This window comes from Dreissena polymorpha, chromosome 2 (genome assembly GCF_020536995.1).
Source record: "Dreissena polymorpha isolate Duluth1 chromosome 2, UMN_Dpol_1.0, whole genome shotgun sequence".
NCBI classification, from domain to species: Eukaryota; Metazoa; Mollusca; class Bivalvia; order Myida; family Dreissenidae; genus Dreissena; species Dreissena polymorpha.
In genome coordinates this window covers 132,917,397-132,936,790 of record NC_068356.1, presented here as the reverse complement: position 1 = coordinate 132,936,790, position 19,394 = coordinate 132,917,397, and the positions used below count along the sequence as shown (strand labels likewise).

The 19,394-nt window shown below is 33.8% G+C and overlaps 1 long non-coding RNA gene across 1 annotated transcript; it reads right to left on the bottom strand.

Annotated features, from left to right (window-relative positions):
- Window positions 1-9,922: 9,922 nt before the first annotated feature.
- LOC127869065 (uncharacterized) lies at window positions 9,923-14,022 on the bottom strand. Its single transcript, XR_008044390.1, has 3 exons — window positions 13,581-14,022; window positions 11,670-12,670; window positions 9,923-11,175 (listed from the first exon to the last, which is right to left on the bottom strand). It is a non-coding gene; the product is annotated as an uncharacterized LOC127869065 (long non-coding RNA).
- Between the last annotated feature and the right edge of the window lie 5,372 nt (window positions 14,023-19,394).

The following is a 19,394-nucleotide window of genomic DNA, read 5'->3' as shown; positions in this document are numbered from 1 at the left end:
GTAGCAAAAGCTATTGCTTTCATACTTGCAACACTTACTAACTATCTCAGGGGGCTGTACTTTGACATAACAACTCTTACCTGACATACCACAATAGACTCCACCCAAACCATGCCCCACGCCCCCCACCCCAGAATTCCCCCCCCCCCCCAATTTTTTTTTTCCTTTTTTTAAAGATCATCTAATAAATGACTACACCCTCACACTATACTCCCCCCAAACCGTACCCTCCATTTTTTAAAAATGGTTAAAAACTAAAATATTTTGTTTATTATTTTATGTTTGAATTACCGTTCAACCATTCCACCCAAGAATACCCCCCACCCCCAAAAAAAATTTTTTTTTGCATTATTTCCCTATTTTTGGAATATAATGTAATAAATGAACACACACCCCACCCCTCCCTCCTTTGAGATTGAAGTATTGAGATAGGTCCCTTCACCTTTAAAAGACAAATAGATTAGCAGTCTTGTTAGTTCAATCGATATTCCTTACTTGAAAATATGTCATCCTCTGCATATAACAAAATTTCAATCGTCAATCGATCATAAAATTGTGTAACCATAACATAAGCCTAACATATATTTTTCATTCTTAAGTTGAGGATGAAAACACTCATTAAGGTAAAATCAGAAACTTAAGTCCTCGTTTTTATTACATCTTAGTGCATGTGTAGGGTTAAGTAGTTATTTTTTATATTTATTTATTTTCAGACGCCAGCACTTTCATTTGTGACTTCCACAGAAAACAGGCTTGGGTGCGTTGGACAAATTCTACGAATAATGGCGTAACTGATTGCAAAGACACTGTCCTTTCGATGCTTAATGTACGTAAAATGGAAACTGTAATTATTTCTTCAAAATTTGATTATTTTTTTTAAATATAATTGACCACTGTCCAGACGTCTCCGGTATCACAGAGGTGTCAGTCCATGAAAAGTAGTGTCCCCTTTCCCTTTCTGTCAAACTGAAAATCAACAATTCAACATAAATAGACGTTCATTCACTTGTACGTAACACGTTTCTTAGTTGCAAATTTGATGTGTGCAACACTATTTAGGTTCTTATCCCGTTTATGCAAGTTTTCTTTACATAAAACTCAGGAGTGAATGCTATTGCATTGAAATTCTCATGTTTCGTGGTCCAATGGATTTTACTTATGTCTGTTGCTTTTGATCCTGAGTATATGGGTATTGTTTATTCAACAGGGTCTTGCTGACGCCATTACCGAAGAGGAGTTTAACCAAAGATTGAAGGACATAACGGAAAGTGAAATCTGGAATTCTAATCCCAAATTGAAACAATACATAGAACGACAGTGGCTACCAAAGTACCAGGTATATATATTATTTTCGGTTATGTCGGTATTAAACATAGTTTAGAATTTCATATACTAGAATAGTTTATAGGTCGAGACTAGATTTAAGTATGTTTAATTAAATAACTTAAAGGCACATCTGGAAGTTTTTCCATATTTATACATTATAGAAAAAGAACGAAAAAAAACTTACCATTCAATTTGAATGAAACTTTGCAATATTAAAGAGAATTATAAATTTATAATTGAAACAAATTCATGAAATAAAATATGTTGGTAGCGGGCCTACTTTTACTTCTTTATATTGAGTGATCTGCCCCTAAAATAGTGAGTTTTTACTTAGGGTTGTAGATTGGGCGTCAGTCTGCCCGTCAGTTATATAGCGTGTAGTTTTTGAACCGTCCGTATGTTCGCAGTTCATTTAGTCTTTACCTTTTGTCTTTTCATTCATGGAATTATTTGTTTAAAATAGTTTATATAAATGTGTAGCAAAGGCAGATGACGTATTCCGATCAAGACAATAACTCACTATATTAGGCCAACGTCAGACTAGGACGTAATAATGGATGTGTCCTGTCCTGTCCATGTCTTATATGAATTTATTTTGATAGAGCTAGGCAAATATGTGAAGAACGGTACGATTGTTCCTTCGTAGCTCAGTGCATAAGGTTCCGGGTTCGATCCTGGGTCGAGACACGTATATGCCAGTCATTTTTCAGCTGAATACTTACTGACAAATGAAGGCTTAGCCCGACATTTTACCATATCGCTCCGTTAGATTCGATTTGCATGGGTCCATTATTTCAATATATGAAGGAATTGCCTTTTTTTGCATTATGCAATTGGTTTCTTCAGACTTGGGTGAGGGCATTCCGTTGAAACTGGTTGACCCTGGTGATAAACACAAACAACGGCGTTGAGTCACAGAACAAAGTGTTCAAATACGAGTATCTTGCCGCACACAAGGAATCGACTGTAACAAGACTGATGCATTGTCTTATAGAAGAATTCTTCGTTGATCATTACAGAAAGTAAGTTTATATAGATAATGTTTATGTGAAAACAATTAATACATGCAGTTTGATTTAGCATGCTTTCTGCATCTACATGTAATATATTATTTTGTTGGAAAGGCCAGGTGACAAGTTCTGTAACATAGTGTAACGTAATAGCTTAGTAGTTGATAAAGTGACATACACAAGTACCAAAAAAAGTTCAATACAAATTTAAAGTTGACCATCAAGTTTTGAACAAAATGGAAAAAAATAAAACTACCCGCTATTATGCAAAGAGTTTTGATAAGATGCTTAATTTTAAATTTAGACAATATTTTTTACTGGGATAGGGTAAAATTGACATGTTTGTCACTCATAATGATCTTAAATTATTTTTATTAAATAAGTAAAAACAGAGGCACTGATCCCTAGGGCTTTCCATTACCTACAAGAAACAGAAAGAGAATTCATGATAAGGAGAAAGATAACATTTCGCGGCTTGTCCAAAAAATGATGGTCGAAGGGAATTTCTTATTTGAACTATTTTGGGTATTATACATCACGTGAGTAACTATATTGTTGTTAAGGTATACCATGTTTAAATACCTGTTCAAAATACATGAACACATGTATGCTCAGTATTTTAAAAGATATCTTTATTTTTAAGATTTCGCATTTACCGAAAATTGCGAATATCGACCTAAGCTACCTTAAAACAGCATATACTTCAAAGTCTAAAGTTAGTTGAAAGTGAATTGTAGCACCGTTTACCGTTTATACATCAAAACGTAATTATAGGGACTTTTTGAAATGCACCATATCGTCCAATGTTTTCTGAAGGACCGTATTTGCGGCAAAAGGAACTTTGCCCGCCACATAACGCCCATGGTCTTTTAAGTTAACATAAATTTTGTAAATTTGACTATATTTGTGGTGCTGCTTTGCATATAAAAGAAATAGTTCTTAGTATAATGACGAATTGCTTTGTTACTCCATCTAAGTTTGGTTAGTTTAGCAAATAACACGTATAAGCGTTTGTTCAAAAACATAATTTGCTCATAAATTAATTGTAAAACCTTTACTTTTAAGGTACCTCACAGCAAACATTACAATGTCTCGTGGATGGAGGAAAGCAGCTAAGCACGTGCCTGTCTCCCTTTAGCATAGACTGTTTCAGCTGGTGCAGCATATGAAGGATGTTGAGACTAAAGCGTTATCAATCACAGCTGATTATATCACGCGTCTGGACGAGATATCATTCATTGTAAGAACAGGTATGAAAGTATACCCGATTTGTCTCGAAACGGAAGCGACAATGCCATCATGTGAGTGCAGACCCTTACGGAAGACCCATATGCCCTGTAAGCATTTTGCAGCAATATTTCGTCATGTTGATGACGTGTCTTTTTCTTCGCTGTGCGATATCTACACTGCAAACCCTATTTTCAACCTGGACGGTGACCTCTTCAACAAATCTGATAACACTCTTGCGTGTTTCCTAAATGAAGATAACTCCATGGAAGGACTAGGAGAGGTGAAACAAACTGATGATAATCTACACTGTGAACCTCCATCCTCTTCGCTATTAACAGGAATAGAGGCAAGTTCAAAAAAAGTTCGAGAACTGCTAAGCAAAATTCACAATCTCAGTTTCCTGATTTAGTCAAAAGAATGTCTTGAGGGTGTAAAGGAAACATTGAGTAGCGTAGTGGAACAGATAACAGAAGCATGCCCAAAGAGTGGTGGACTTTTGTTTGAGACAAATGAAAGTAAGAGGACTGGTATGACTGAACAGCCCTGCGCAAAAGACGCAAACAGGGTGTCGCCAAGACAGTTACGATCATGTTGATCATGTAGAACAAAGATTTGCTCTTTTATGCATATTTTAACGAAATTAGTGTCACCGTCTCTTTACATATGCGGGCTTATCAAATGTCAGCAGTCACTCCTCAAACACAAATCTATTTCTGTGTTGAGCAAATATGCACTACAGCAAAAGTTAAATTATTATATAAGCAATTCCTTGGGAAGGTGCTCAGATTTTCATTATATTGTACGTTTATATATACAGATTTCTCGATGAAACATGCATATTTTCCAAATTATATCAAAAACGCCGTTTGTCGATGATGAAAGTTTAAAGGAGAACCCGTCCGAATATGCGAAAGTTGGTTTATTTGTGATTTTTTACAGATTTGTGATAATATTGATGATGCTTTTGTGATATATGCGAAAGATGTTTTATCTGTGATAAGAATATATTGAAGGATTTGTAATAATAGTGATGTTTTTGTGATATTTACGAATTTCCGAAGATCGTTTTGTCTCTAATAATATATTGTGATTATCTTACAATGTTCACACACTATAGCAGTAACGTTTTGATATACATGAATTATTCAGATGAACATTGTAATCAGTTGCCTCTAATGTCAGAGTTAAAATTGTTTATCTTGTAACACATTCAATTAATTCTTGAACAGTGTGTAAATGATAAATGATTGTGATGTTTATAAGTTTAGTTACAATAAACACTTTTGAATATATGTGATGTAATGCTTAAAACAGTTTAATACTTTTGCTAATATATTATAAATTGATTAAGATATGATAAAGGTTAATAATATTCTATAAGTCTGTGATAATAAGTGTGATTACAGGAATCACATTTGTTGATATTTATGAAAAAAGTGTGATACAATTTGTAACGATGAAAACACCTTATGATTTCTGTCCCTAAATATTTTTGTATACATGTGAATTAGTTTTGAATGATATTTCATTACATTGATCTATGTCTGACAGTTACAAGTTGTTTTATTATTTTCTATTCATATGAAATTCAATACATGTTCTCTGCATTGACATTCAACAGTTGTTTATAAATATTAATTGTTTTCTATCGTTGTAAAATGCAATAAACGTTCTCTAAATTGACACTTAACTTGAGCTTTGAATCTACAGTTTATATTTGCAAGTTTGTATTTCTGACAAAATGAAGGTATGTTTGACCCCTCAGACTGACCTTGACCTTGAGGTATGGTGGTGTTATTGTCCATGTGTAATAGTAATCGGGTATTAATCAATGACATGTCAAGTTATATCAAATTGTCCCCACGTGTTAAAAATATATTTAGTATTATTTGTAGATAGTAAACATTTTTCAATATTTTCCGTTGCCATGGAAACGATTATTTTGAAACTTTATAATTGCACTACCCTGCTGCTGTATTTTCTATTGAAGCGTATTCAAATGTGTTTTATGTGTTCACAATTATTATAAGAATCTATTGAAACAAAAAAAGCACGCTGAACTATAAAACCAAAAATCATAAATATTTGACCTTTATCGCTTATATTGTGACCTTTTGACCCCCAATAATGACCCTTACCTAAACATACACAAACAAATATTTAATTGAGGGTCAACAATGTGTGACACATGTTAGTTACAAATAATTTCTTAAAAAGGTTACAATTTATTGCACACAAATATAACACAAATGTCTGAAAACCAAACAATATCCAAAATGTTGACCTTTGACCTTTGACTGTGACATTGGCATCATCAATTTGCAAAGCATATGTATATAATCGTCATGGCTAGTATATTGTACAGTAACATGCCAAGTTTCATGAAAATATTTCCATTAGTTTAAAACAATATTAGGAAACACTTAGACTAGTAGAAATTCAAATTTTAATCACACTGTTGCCATGGAAACGCTGATTTTAGTGTTTTATAGATGTACCCCAATTCTGCTTCCATCTTTTTTTTTGCATCGCCATACCTTACACGTCGATATCTGAAAGTTTCTTTCCAGTGTAAAACGGGTAACACAATTTTGAAAATGTTCCCCTACTTATAGTGCACGCTCAACTAGCGTCGGCTGCCTGTCGGGCTAATCTTGTTTTTGTCAGGGATTTTAATAAGGGTCGGCGACACATACAGCCTATTTAGCGTTTACATGGCGAGTGAATATGCACCTTTGAGGGCCGCTTCAGGACAAAAAAGAGTTATTCACCGGGAGCGACCCAGTGCACGCTGAACTTTCGACGGCTGCATGTTGGGCCGATGTAGTTTCGGCCGGGGGTTTAATTAGGTCCGGCGTCAACTACAGCCTATTAAGCGTATAATTCGCTATGTACATGGCGAGTGGGTATACACCTTTAAGGTCAGTTTTCGGACAAACAAGTTATCCCCCGGAAGCGACATAATGCACGATGAACTCACGTCGGCTGCTTGTCGGGCTGATCTAGTTTCGACCCGAGGTTTTAATTAGGGTGCGCGTCACATACAGCCTATTTAGCGTAATAGTCGCTATTTACTTCGCGAGGTTGTATGCACCATTTAGGGCCGCTTTCGGACTAACAAGAGTTATCACCCGGAAGCGACCATGTGCTCGCTGAACTCCCGTTTGCTGCCTATCGGGATGATCTAGTTTCGGTCCGGGGTTTTAATTATGATCGGCATCACCTACAGTCTATTTAGCGTAGTATGCTCTATTTAAATGGCGAGTGGGTATGCAGCTTAAAGGGCCGCTTTGGAACTAACAAGATTTGATTTTATCTAAAGGGACTAGCAATCATGATACATCAACTATCTCCGGAATCCACCGTGAGATTTAAGCAATAACTCGTCTGCTGATCCAGAGTGCGGGACTAGTTTACATATCGACATTTTGCCAATAGTCGGAACGCGGGTCACACATTTGAATGGACTGGAAAAAAACGACAGTGTAAATAAAACAAAGGATAGAAAACTTTCGAAAATAAGAAACAGATAAAAGTGGTCATGGGTGTTCTTATTAATTATGACAACACCTTATTCATGTTAGACTTTTTAAAATTCATTATACTTTTATCATTATAATTGGTGCCACATGTGGTATTTGGTTACCTACGTTTAGGGTAATTTACTGATGCTCGATTGTTCATTGTCGACTCGACTACTACTTAAATGTACACCGGTCCTCTTAAATATACTTAAATGTATCTCGGGTACGAAAAATATACTGAAACTAACCCGGAAATTTTTACGCGAAATTGGCCGTTGTCGGCGAATTATTTTCAAATTAAGTATGTTCATATTTATGTCAATATTCTGTAAAATTGCCTCTATATTATCGCATCTCCTACTTAAAAAAGCATGATGAGGCAGGTTGTGTTAAAAGAGAATTTTGTTTTGTTTTCCGTAGCGAGTTTTACGACATCGGATTGTGGGCGTGAATAAAACTCGGTTACTGTCTAAATTGGCCGGGTACGTGTTAGTACTTTTTTTGTACCCGGAGAACATTACGGTTTAAATGTTTTGTTGCGTGATATCTTGTGAATTATTTTTCGATTTTTTTTTTATTTTTAGTTGAGGCACGCACCGTGTTTGGATTGTATGTTGTATGTATAATTCCTTCAGGGATTGAATCTTGAGTATTGCAAGCAATTAAAAGCAATTAAAAGCAACGGAGATGAAAGAATAGATCGCATACATAGTGCGGCTAGAATTGTCACGTTTGTTCAGGTTTATGAACGCAAACGATATACATGTAATTCAATACCGTTTCAATTATTCGCAATTGTAAAGACTTCGTGCAATCATGAAAAACGTTTTGGTCTTTATTTGAAGAGGCGATGAATCTCAAAATACTTTTTTTGCAAGACAATTGCAGTCGTTAATTAATGATGTAGGCGCAGAGCTAATTAGTTTGAAGGGGTATATCATTGAACCTCGGCGGTACGTTTGCCAAATAGAACGATTAAAAGCTTTATTTGGTAATGATTCTGAGTGCAATTCCATTTGTAGCTTCATTCAGTGTCAATATTGAGTGGTTGCTAAAAAGCACATAATAGGTTCAATAGCAATATTACATTTTATCATTCAATTTAAATGAAATGAAACACAAAATTGCAAAACAATATATGTTAATACAGTACTAGAGCCCATGCTGTGAATGACAGTAATTTGGAGTGAACGCCATACATATTAGTTATTCTTAGATCTCGCTTTATACGCGTGCTTTTGTTCTTTGTTATAATGTTTGGAAATATGACCAATGTTTTTTGCCATAGAGGACATATTAAAACAGGGTTTCACTGAATTAAACTGGTTTAAGTAAAACTAGTGACCCCTGGGCCAGAGGGCTTACTACTTTTACTTAAACTGATAAACTTAAACCGCAATGCACATGGCTTCCACATTTAGTATATAGAATATACAAAACTCTACCGAGTTATTTAACATTATGCCCCTGATGTCAAAACTTGCCTATCGCTGGGGATCACTTGTTTTACATAAACATATTAGGGTGATAACCCTTTGTTCTGTCCTGTAAATTACCAATACAAATGACTACAAAATCAGCAATTTTCAGATAAAGTAAGCCAAACATGTCACATAATTATAAAGTGTTGGGTATTTTTAACTCAAATTGAAAGGGTTGTTAATCTTCGTATATTAAAAGGCTCCGAAGACGGGAGTTCATCTTGCACTAGGTCGCTTCCGGGGGATAACTCTTGTTTGTCCGAAAAGGGCCCTTAAAGGTGCATACCAACTCGCCATGTAAATAGAGCCTAATTCGTTAAATAGGCTGTAGGTGACGCAGACCCTAATTAAAACTCCGGGCCGAAACTAGATCAGGACGACCGGAAGCTGACGGGATCTCAGCGTGCACTAGGTCGCTTCCGGGGGGATAACTCTTGTTTGTCCGAAAGCGGCCCTTAAAGATGCATACCCACTCACCATGTAAATAGAACCTAATTCGACAAATAGGCTGTAGCTGACGCAGACCCTAATTAAAACACCGGGCCGAAACTAGATCAGCCCGACAAGCAGCCAACGGGAGTTTAGCATGCCCTGGGTCGCACTCGGGGAATAACTCTTGTTTGTCCGAAAGGGGCCCTTAAATGTTCCAAACTTGCTAAATAGGCTAAATAAGCCTAACATTTCTTCTCAATAGGCTAAATAGGATAAAAAGGATGTATGTATCAACCTATGTACTTAACCGGCTAAATAGTCTAAATAGGCTGAATAGGCTAAATAGGCTAAATTGGCTAACTTCACACACGTCCTATTGTTATCGTTCTACATTAACAATTACTAATAGTATGCACCTTTTATTAAAGAAAGACATTCTACAAAACAATGCTCTTTTTGCATATATATTTTTCCTGAAACATAACTTGAAAACTTGTTTCTATTGCTCCCATATTTTTAAGAAATAGGTCTTTTCTTATTTTAGTTCTTCCATTTTGTTTGGAGGATATCTTGAAAATTAAACAAGGTATCACTATAATAGGTGGGTAGATCTAATTGAGGGGATGCGCTGTACCTATCACACAGCCACTACCCAAGCTTCAATATTTCCAGTGATTGCCCCCTTTAAGTATTTTATTCTTGTTTTGTGCCCAGAGGTTGTCTGGGGAATTATTAGAGGTATCAACTTAGAACTTAATTTATTCAAACTTGTCAAGCATTGGATGACCAGTGCATAAGAACTATAACTCCTGCTTTGATATCACAGTTATTTCCCTTGCGAATGGTCATTTGGAAATGTTGTCAAGTTGTTACAATTTTCAGGGAGCAAGTTTAAAACTTTAAAAGTCACAACACAGTATTAAGACTACATTTTATTTACACACTAAAATAATACATATATACACCAATTAAATTAATGAATAACTAACCCACACTTTTTGTATCATTGCGTGTGTATGCATAACTCCACCCCAACCCCAGATTCTCTCTGTTCCTATGTTATATAGTATACTCACATAAATATAAGTTAAAAAATACTTGACAAACTGACAGACTTGCATATGATGAGCAATACCATAAGTAAACTAATCGTCAAAATAAATCATTTTAATAGACTGTTATTTAATGTTTGTACAATCCTTTCAAACCGGGTTTCGATTAAGCTAATAGGTTTGCATTTTTTGTTAATTATGTATTAGCATATTTCAATTTCAATTTCAATTTCTCACTGATACCGATTTGGTAAAGACATGCTTTATGTGTAATAGTTTCATATATGGAATATTGAATATATCATTTCCAACAGTGTCTTAAATACATTGTATAAGTTTAACAAATACTTGACACACGGACAGACAATGTTCATACACAAATTTATGACATGCATATCATAAAAAATATCATAAGATATTTATAAACAATAAGTAAACTGATCCTCAAACAAAATCATTGTTACAGTCTGTTCTCTAATGTTTATACCATCCTTTCAAACCTAGTTTCAATTAAACTAATAAGTTATTTCTTTTACTTATGATATTTGAGCATATTTCTATTTCAATTTTTCACTGATACCGATTTGGTAAAGACATGCTTCATTGGATATTTGTTATAGTTTTATACAGGGAATATTGAATATTTCCTATTCCAACAGTCAATGTACAGTGTACAAAAAACTGCAACACTATTTTAAATGACAACTGTTTATATGATTGTGTGCATTAGCATACATGTATGTCATCCTAATGAAACAGTCGGTGTGCCTTAAACACTAAAATGTCATTATCTCGCATCATTCCTACAATGATTGAGTCTCTGTGCTTACTGTAGTATACATATAATGGGCTAGTCACACCATCCTTCTGTGTGACCATCTCTGCCAGAGTCTGTCTCCCATCTCTGTCCATCTGGGTGATTATGTCTTTATAGTATCCGCACACCAGGACTTGTCCTTATCTGTCACATGTAGGCCTGGTAGTACTTCTAGAGGGAAGTTCAGTTGAATATCAGTCAGGGTGGAGATCAGGCCATCCCTGGATAGTGTGACCAGCTGTTTACTGGACTCATTAATCACATATATCCTGTCTCCATCTGGACTCATTGCACAGGAGGTAACTGTGTTATTGAAGACAGTGATGATGAGGTGTTGTTATAATGTTGAAATGAAAGTGTGATATAAAAAGTAGCAAGTCTTATGTTCTCATAAAATTAAGTCCAGTTGTATTATTTTTTTAGTACATACATAAAACACTCTATATAATAATAATTATGATTATTAAACATAAAGTACAGTAATGTCAACAATTAAGTTATTTAGATACGTAGGTTCAGTGTTTGACTTTGTGGAATAATTATCAAAGATATAATTGTCTAAATTAAATATATAATTGTATATGCTTCATAACAACATGTCCTTGATTTGCAATTGTATTAGGGAATATGCATTAAAAACTACATAAATAATTTGTTTCAAGCTGTTCTAATCATTATTTACAAAAAAAAATATTTGTTTGATAAGATTACTAGTATGTTGAGCTTCATTTCAGTGACAGTAGAAGCATGGCCTTACAAGTTTTGAACATAAGAATATTGCTAGGAATAAATATTACCTGTTCATGGACCTGATGTATCACGAAACATCTCCCTCACCAGTGTTCCATTCACAGTATAGTGATACAGAGCTGTACCATCTGTAATGTACAGGTTACTATCCTGATGGGCAATACCAATGCAACAATGTTCTAGCTTCAGTATCCTGTCCTTTATCAACTGACCATTGGTCACTCTGATAAAGTGGACTTCTTTGTTACTCATATTTTCAGCAGCCAGGCTGGAGTCAATGCTGCACATGGACCATGGTGTATTAGGCAAGTCATAGTGGGCCACCACCTTGTAGGTTCTATCCAGGAGCTTCACTTTACGATTGTGCTGGTCTGTGATGAGGAGTGCTTCAGAAGCTGTCTCACAGATACCTGTGATACAGCATGTGTTTGCATCACCCTTAATCATCACACTGTTCTCCTCACTTTTATGATTTCATCAGACTTGCTTACTGCACCTGTTTGTGATTGTGCCATTGTGCTCCGTATTTGTTCCAATTCTGAGAGAGTGAAAAGGGTTTGTTGGATAGTTGTATCAGGCTTAAAAGCTAGTGTCCTCTAATTCTTTGTGTCATTTCTTGTAAAACTGATTTTACCTTAACGGACAGGTCAATACATTTTCTGTACTTGATAAAACAAAGTGCTTCACTTTTGTTTTTTATTTTCAGCAAATCTTCATCAAAGCATGTACTATTGTGATGGTATTACTGCAGTTTTCAATGTCAGTTTGAATAAATGTTCTCATTGTGACCAGAAATATGTTCCACTCCTTCTTGGTATATTTCTCCAGTTTATCCAAAGAATCATTAATTGTCTTTCGTAAAGCATTGATTCCTTCCAGAATGTTCTTGTAAGATTTCTCAAGAGACTTAATATTCTCCTCTAAGTCATATTTCTCAAGTATCAACTGTTGGTGTTGTGTATAAATAGTTGCTGACAACTGCTTGAAGTCTCCTTTTTAATGCAGCTGTTTCATTTTGTCAGATATTAGTACCAAATGACTGCATTTCCTACAAAAACATCAATTTACATCATGTATATGTTTTCCCAAAGGATGGTAAATATTCCAAGACATACAATTTATTTTGAATCATATTATTTTGTCACACAAATTATCTTTAAAAACATATAAAGTCAAAGTACAAGGTCACATAAGTTTGGAGCATGACATTTGTTTGCGCACTATATTTATTTCAAGAACACATTGACATGTGATCATGAAAATTGGTATAGTGGTTAAATGGGTGGAAAAGACGTTTTTAACCCGCGCCTTAGCCATTATATTATACCGTTTATTAAGGTATTTGCTCCCATCCATAAACAAAATTTAGTTGGGCAGGGGATATCAATTCATCAAATTTGCTTGTTTTATTTTGAGATCACAAGGTTAAAGGTCAATATCGTATGAGTTTGTATAAAGATATTGATTTCTGCATGATATCTATAGAATGATTTCACCTATAATCATCTATATTGTTATGCTTGTTAGGAGGAAAGAAAAATTATATTGAGGTCAAGAGGTCAAAGATCAAGGTCACATGCGATTGATACATCACAATTGTTTATATATATTTATATCTAGAAATCTCTTAGCATCATTTAAATCAGTATGCTGGTTTGTCTTCATCAAGAATGACCCACAATTATTATCAAGTCAAGAAATCAAAGGTCAAAGCCACAGGTATGACTTTGCTGCATTTTCCAATTATCTCTTTTTTCATGAGTGATGCAGTGGTTAAATATCAATATTCAACTAATATAAGATGACGTTGACAGTTGAAAAAACATTAGACAGTTGAAAAAAAATATGTATCAGGAACTCTTATGAAATATTTACTATCTTGGGAGAAATAAAGGATTGCTAAAAATTGGTATAGACATTTAAAAAAGTATCTTCATAACAAGTGCATATGTACTTACTGATGATTGTGGAAATGGCAGACATGACATATCAGCTGAATGTGTTCCTCACAGAATATTGTCAGTTTTTCTTTCTGGTGCTTCTTACATTTCTCTTGTTCAACCACATCAGTCTCAGGCCATAGGCTGATGTTTTCTTTGCTTAAAATTGCACGCTTCTTGAAAAGATAGTTATGATACTCCACACATTTGCAACAGTAACATTTAGAACAGTCGTCACAAAACCATTCAGCCTCTGTATTTCTGTCAGATTCCTGTCAGGTGAAACAATTAAAATAAAAAATAAAGTCACGTCCTTTATGAACCCTCCTTATTATAAGCCATTTGTGTTACTATTGATATTTTCTATCGTTCAACATTGAAATTCAATCTTAGTAACAAACGTCAGACAGTTTCCGGTCATGTGATTGTGTATTGCGTCCTTCACTATTTAATAATGTCAATAATCAATACCTCGACATATAAACATGGTATATTTCAACTCAATGCAATAGTTAAACGTCAGGGAACTAAATACGTTTTTATGTAAAATGTTAATTAAGATTAAACTTAAAATTGTGTAAAATATACACACTTAAATTGAGGAATGTTAGTATAATCGGAACATTAGATTTAGAGAGTAAATGCAAACTTAAACAATATAATTATTATAATTATTATCAATCTAACAATGAAAACTTGGCCAGTCGTGAGTGTTACCTTTTTCCCTTTTATTCATGTAGTGATCATTTTAAAACGTCATTTTAAAGTAAAGGACAGTGCGAGACGCAATATGTCCTGAGCATTTCAGAATTACAATAGTTTAATAATAATTTATATTTAAACTAGTGATATTTTGCAAATAATTATCCGAGAAACAGATATACTTTTTTAATCATACCGCTGCATTGATATATTGTCACGATTCGTGTCAAGATAAATTTCTTCTAGTTAAGAAGTGAAAAATAAACACTTTTTATAAATTTTGTCAAACATATCATTTATTATTTTCATCATTCACACATTTATGAACATAATACATTTATGAAAAAAGTTAGAGTTATAAGTTAATAATTATGTTAAGATTGTGCAAGTTTTCTGTTAAAATTCTGCAAGTTTTCTGTTAAAATTCTGCAAGTTCCTCTGTTATATTCTGCAAGTTTTTCTGTTATATTTGTATGTTTTTTCTTCTTCTTATGAGGTTGTTAATTACAAACCATCAACTTTCAAAGCCTTTGTCTTTCTTTTATTTCCCTATTTTTGCGTCACCACCTACCGACCCAACCGTTCTGGTTAGAGTGATTCAAACTCAGAACTCACGGCCTCTTATACTCTCAGAAATTATGTTACCGCAGAATTCTGCTAAGTATTAGAATGTCATAACGTGAACAGCAGAAGACTGACAGAATCACCGATAACTTTTGATTGTTCAATGAAAAATATAACATTTCAATATGTTTTAACAATATAATATATAATACTTCATAAATTACCTGCATATTTGCTATTTTAAATGCAAATAGTATTTTAAAAACAGTTGACAGCAGATTGTTTACGTAATAGTGACGTCATTCTCAGCTACAACGCCATCTAGGGTTAAATAACACTAAGTGAACATGTGTACAATAACTTTACAAAAATCTGGATTTAAACTCAAACAATCGCGTAGCTGGTAATCCAGGTAAATTTTCAAGTCTGTTATCATTAGAGTCTCTTACAATACTATAGCTTAACTGCAGACAGCATTCGAAACAAAGGTTAAATATCAAACAGTAAATAAACATTACCCCACCCACTAAGGTATACATGTGTTACATTACCCCCCTCTTAAGATTGTTTGTGTCCTCACAAAACTATTAAGTTCATAGAATCATTTAAACAATCACAATAAATAAATAACTTCTTTTCAATAAATACAATGTATTAATTTAATGTCTAACTATCGACATTGAACAATTAATACAATACAAATTAACAAATGGATAATATATTCAGCATATATAACATTCCGATAATAACAATAGGAGGTTTTGGGGATTCCGATAATGACGTCACGTTTGCGCATGCTAAAATTTTGGCCGTCAAATCTGCGGCCATTTTGCTATTGTTTGCATTGATGAAGCGCATCGTGATAAAGTTACAAACATATTCGCGACTCTTTTGAAGAACAAAACATACTCAGAAATTGAAATTCTTTCTGATTAAATTGAATCCAATGAACGAACACAAATAAGGACGAAAACAAACAACAAATTGATTGATTGTATGTAATCAACATATAGAAACTGATTTGAACCTATTTGTCTGTAAAAACTTACCTTGTTACAGATTAACTAAATCCCCTTGATAAATGTTAACGTTTTTTATTGAATTGTTCACACCAATTTTGACACTCATTGTTTCAGCATTTTAACCCAGTGTTTAATTGCCCCTTTCGTTATCACAAACCAATTATCTCGATATGATCGGATACTGTCCAGACAATTACTTAGAAAACAGTGTGTCATAAACCCATGGACCTATACTTGTATGACTCTGTATGGGGTCTCTGCATAAACCACATGTGTCTTGTCATTAAAAACAATTTATTATACCTCCATGTCATCTCTCGACATATTTAGTCAAAAACTTAAAAGTTGCTTGAATAAAATATTTGAACATATTTAAAAATAGACATTTGTCCGAAATGGATTAACAGCTAGGAACTATTAAGTATATATATATATTAGCCAGTTTAAACATAATAATAAAGTGTTAAATAACTATACATTTAAAATATTGTACACATTTACTGCTACACAATTAACGTATTTAACGGGTACCTGCAAATGTAAACTCCGCTATAATGTGTAAAGATCATGCGTTACTACAGTGTTCGAAACATCATCATGAAAACAAGCAATCGCGTTTGGTCATTATAGGGATATAAAATACTTGCGTTAAATAAATTAAATGTGTAGATTAATGGTAATCATAAAATGCCAGATTTGTATCGTTATTAATCACTACAGACGAGTTTTCAATATACTAGTACGTGTACATGCAAAGACAGATCAATTTGCAAAATATGCAGGTGTTTTTTCAAATTTGAATGCTTAAATTTATTTATATTTTCATTCAATGTTTACGAAACGAAAATTCATTCAATGTAAAAGAAAATTAAAAATACATTTCAAGATTGAAATGTATTGAGCTATTTTAGGGCTTTGTTGTATAACTGATTCGATGCACCCCTTACACTAAATTTCAATCGCGGATGAAAAATAACAATATCGCATCCACACCACTTATAATAATATTCAAATTATTATGTTTTATTTTTTTTGAAATATCATTTATTAAATTCTTATTTTAATAAAGAATACGGGTATTTATAGTTTTGTTTTGTAAAATTGTAAGTATTAAGTCTTCCGACGACCTTTACTCTGATACAATGTAATTGGCCGCGATCAAGAAGCTGACGGCCAATCTATTTTTAGTAACGGAAAACCCATCTTGTGACGTCACACAAAAACCTCCTATACTTATCACCTAGTGCTGTAAAACACAAGTGACAATAATAAGAACAAACATGCTAACAAGTAAGTTATGAGCAAGGGTTTTAAACAAATAATTATATTAAACATTGTGATGCTCATGACATTTTTCTTATAACAACAAATCAAGTACATATATCAAAATTGAGCATGGATAAGACTAGTATGTTTCCTCCTCTATCACAAGCATCTCAAACAACAGAGCATGTCAAAAGTGATTAAAACATTTGGAGGAAATGCCGATCTTTTTAAAGATCAATTTTACAACAATGCAAAGAGCCAATGCTCTCTAAATTTACCTTTGAACATCAACATTAACAATAAAAACTATAACAACAGTAACAACACATCAAATGTTAAATAAACTCTTTGACTATCATTAATCTTGTTATAATGCAGCAAATTTTTAATAAATAAAATGACTATGTTTACTTCACATTTCATAGTATCAATTATCGGTTGCCAAAAACAAAAATGACAATTTAAGGTTGTAACCGTCGGAATTATTTAGTGCATTACGACCTTTGCTGATCTGAGTTTTACACAGTTTACATGGTTTAAAGAGTTACTTCACTTTACCAGCCATGCCGTTAGAATTTCTATTCAAATTTCGATTTGTTTTTCTAGATTATTTACATGTAATGGAAGGAGAGATACCAAAACTCGGTATGTTAACAATTCATTAGTATTTAATGTTTAAGTGCGTTAATTGTTTCTAAGCCAAGATTCTAGTTATTTCTTGAATTTGTTTCTAAATGTACCCGACCACTAAGTTTGTAATTTTGGATGCATTTGCATATTGGGATTTAAGACCTTATTTCCATATGCATGTTTCAATGAAAATTGGTATAAATTTATGATTTTTTTAAATGACAAACAAGTTACTTATGGTTAGCTTATTATGTTTTTCAGGAAACCAGTGCAAAATAATTGCTGTGCAAAACACGTTGTATCAAAATCTAATGTGGGTATTCACTGGCTTTGGCGGGAACAGTGGTGGCCTCCGCATTTGTTGCCGGTAAGGATGATACCCTCGACCACGTGAACTGGCAGGAGATGGCTGGTTATGACACCTTTCAGTGATTGTTGGCCTTCGAACAATAACTGGTTCATTCTTTCCATTTTGAATGGGAGCAACAACAGCAGCTGGAACAAGAGCAGCTGGAACAACAGCAGCTGAAACAACAGCAGCTGGAACAACAGCCCTTTTCTCCGCTTTGAACTCACGGAGTTCATCAACTAATTGGCCCAGCGCTAAGCCCATCGTATGAACCGCTGATTTCAGTTCAAGAATCTCAGATTTGAGATCATTTATGCAAATGTCACAAGTTGACGTCGACGATGAAGAAGACGAAGACATGGAAGATACACTGCATGGAAATTTTGTAGGACACAAAATTCTTTTATTGGAAGAATGTAAAGGTGACTCTGGAAAGTCAAAAGGTGACAAATCGTGTTCACCTAACTTCTCGGGCAAAATTTCAACAGTAGGGGTACTGTGAATGGAATTCGTTTTTAAGCCCGAAGATTCCATTGCAGATTTCAAAATGTCTAAAGACTTACGACGACTGTTAAAAATCAAACACGAATCTTCTTTCGAAAAGCGAACAATGTCCAAGGAAGTTGGAACATATGGATTGACATTTTTGATTAATGAAGCATTTTCATTTACGTTTTCATTATTAGCCAACATGGCATTTACAGTTGCCTCATGTGGAGGAAAGTAACATTTTTTAACATGACGAAACAAAAACAATTCGGAATCACATACAAATTTTCAAATTGCACAATAAAATGGAACTTTGTCCAAAGCGACGTGTTTTTTGTAAAAATGATCAAAAACTTTAGATTTTTCGCCTTGATACTTTGGAAGGCAATGTTGGCATTCAAATATCCTTCCTCTATTGTTGATGTAAGACATTCTGAAAATAAACAAAATTTTGTTTTAATACATGTTATGATATTGTAATACAAGTATTTTTAATATTTTTACCATAACAATCATTGTTATTAATGAGCTTAAACAGCATGCAAATAATAGTTTCTGTTTCTGGCAGAAAAACTGGCAGTATTTATCTACATTGAATTTCTTTTATTTGGAAATCCATTTTGGGGGACAAGTACCCTTGTAAGGTTTTAATTTGTCATGATGTACAACTTTCACATCAGTCACAGATTTAGAAAATTGTAAAATATAATTTTGGTCACTAATTTTACTTTGGATGAGATATGGACCGGCGTATGGTGTTAACAACTTAGTGCATTATATAAATAAAATTATAGACGAAAATAATTTAAT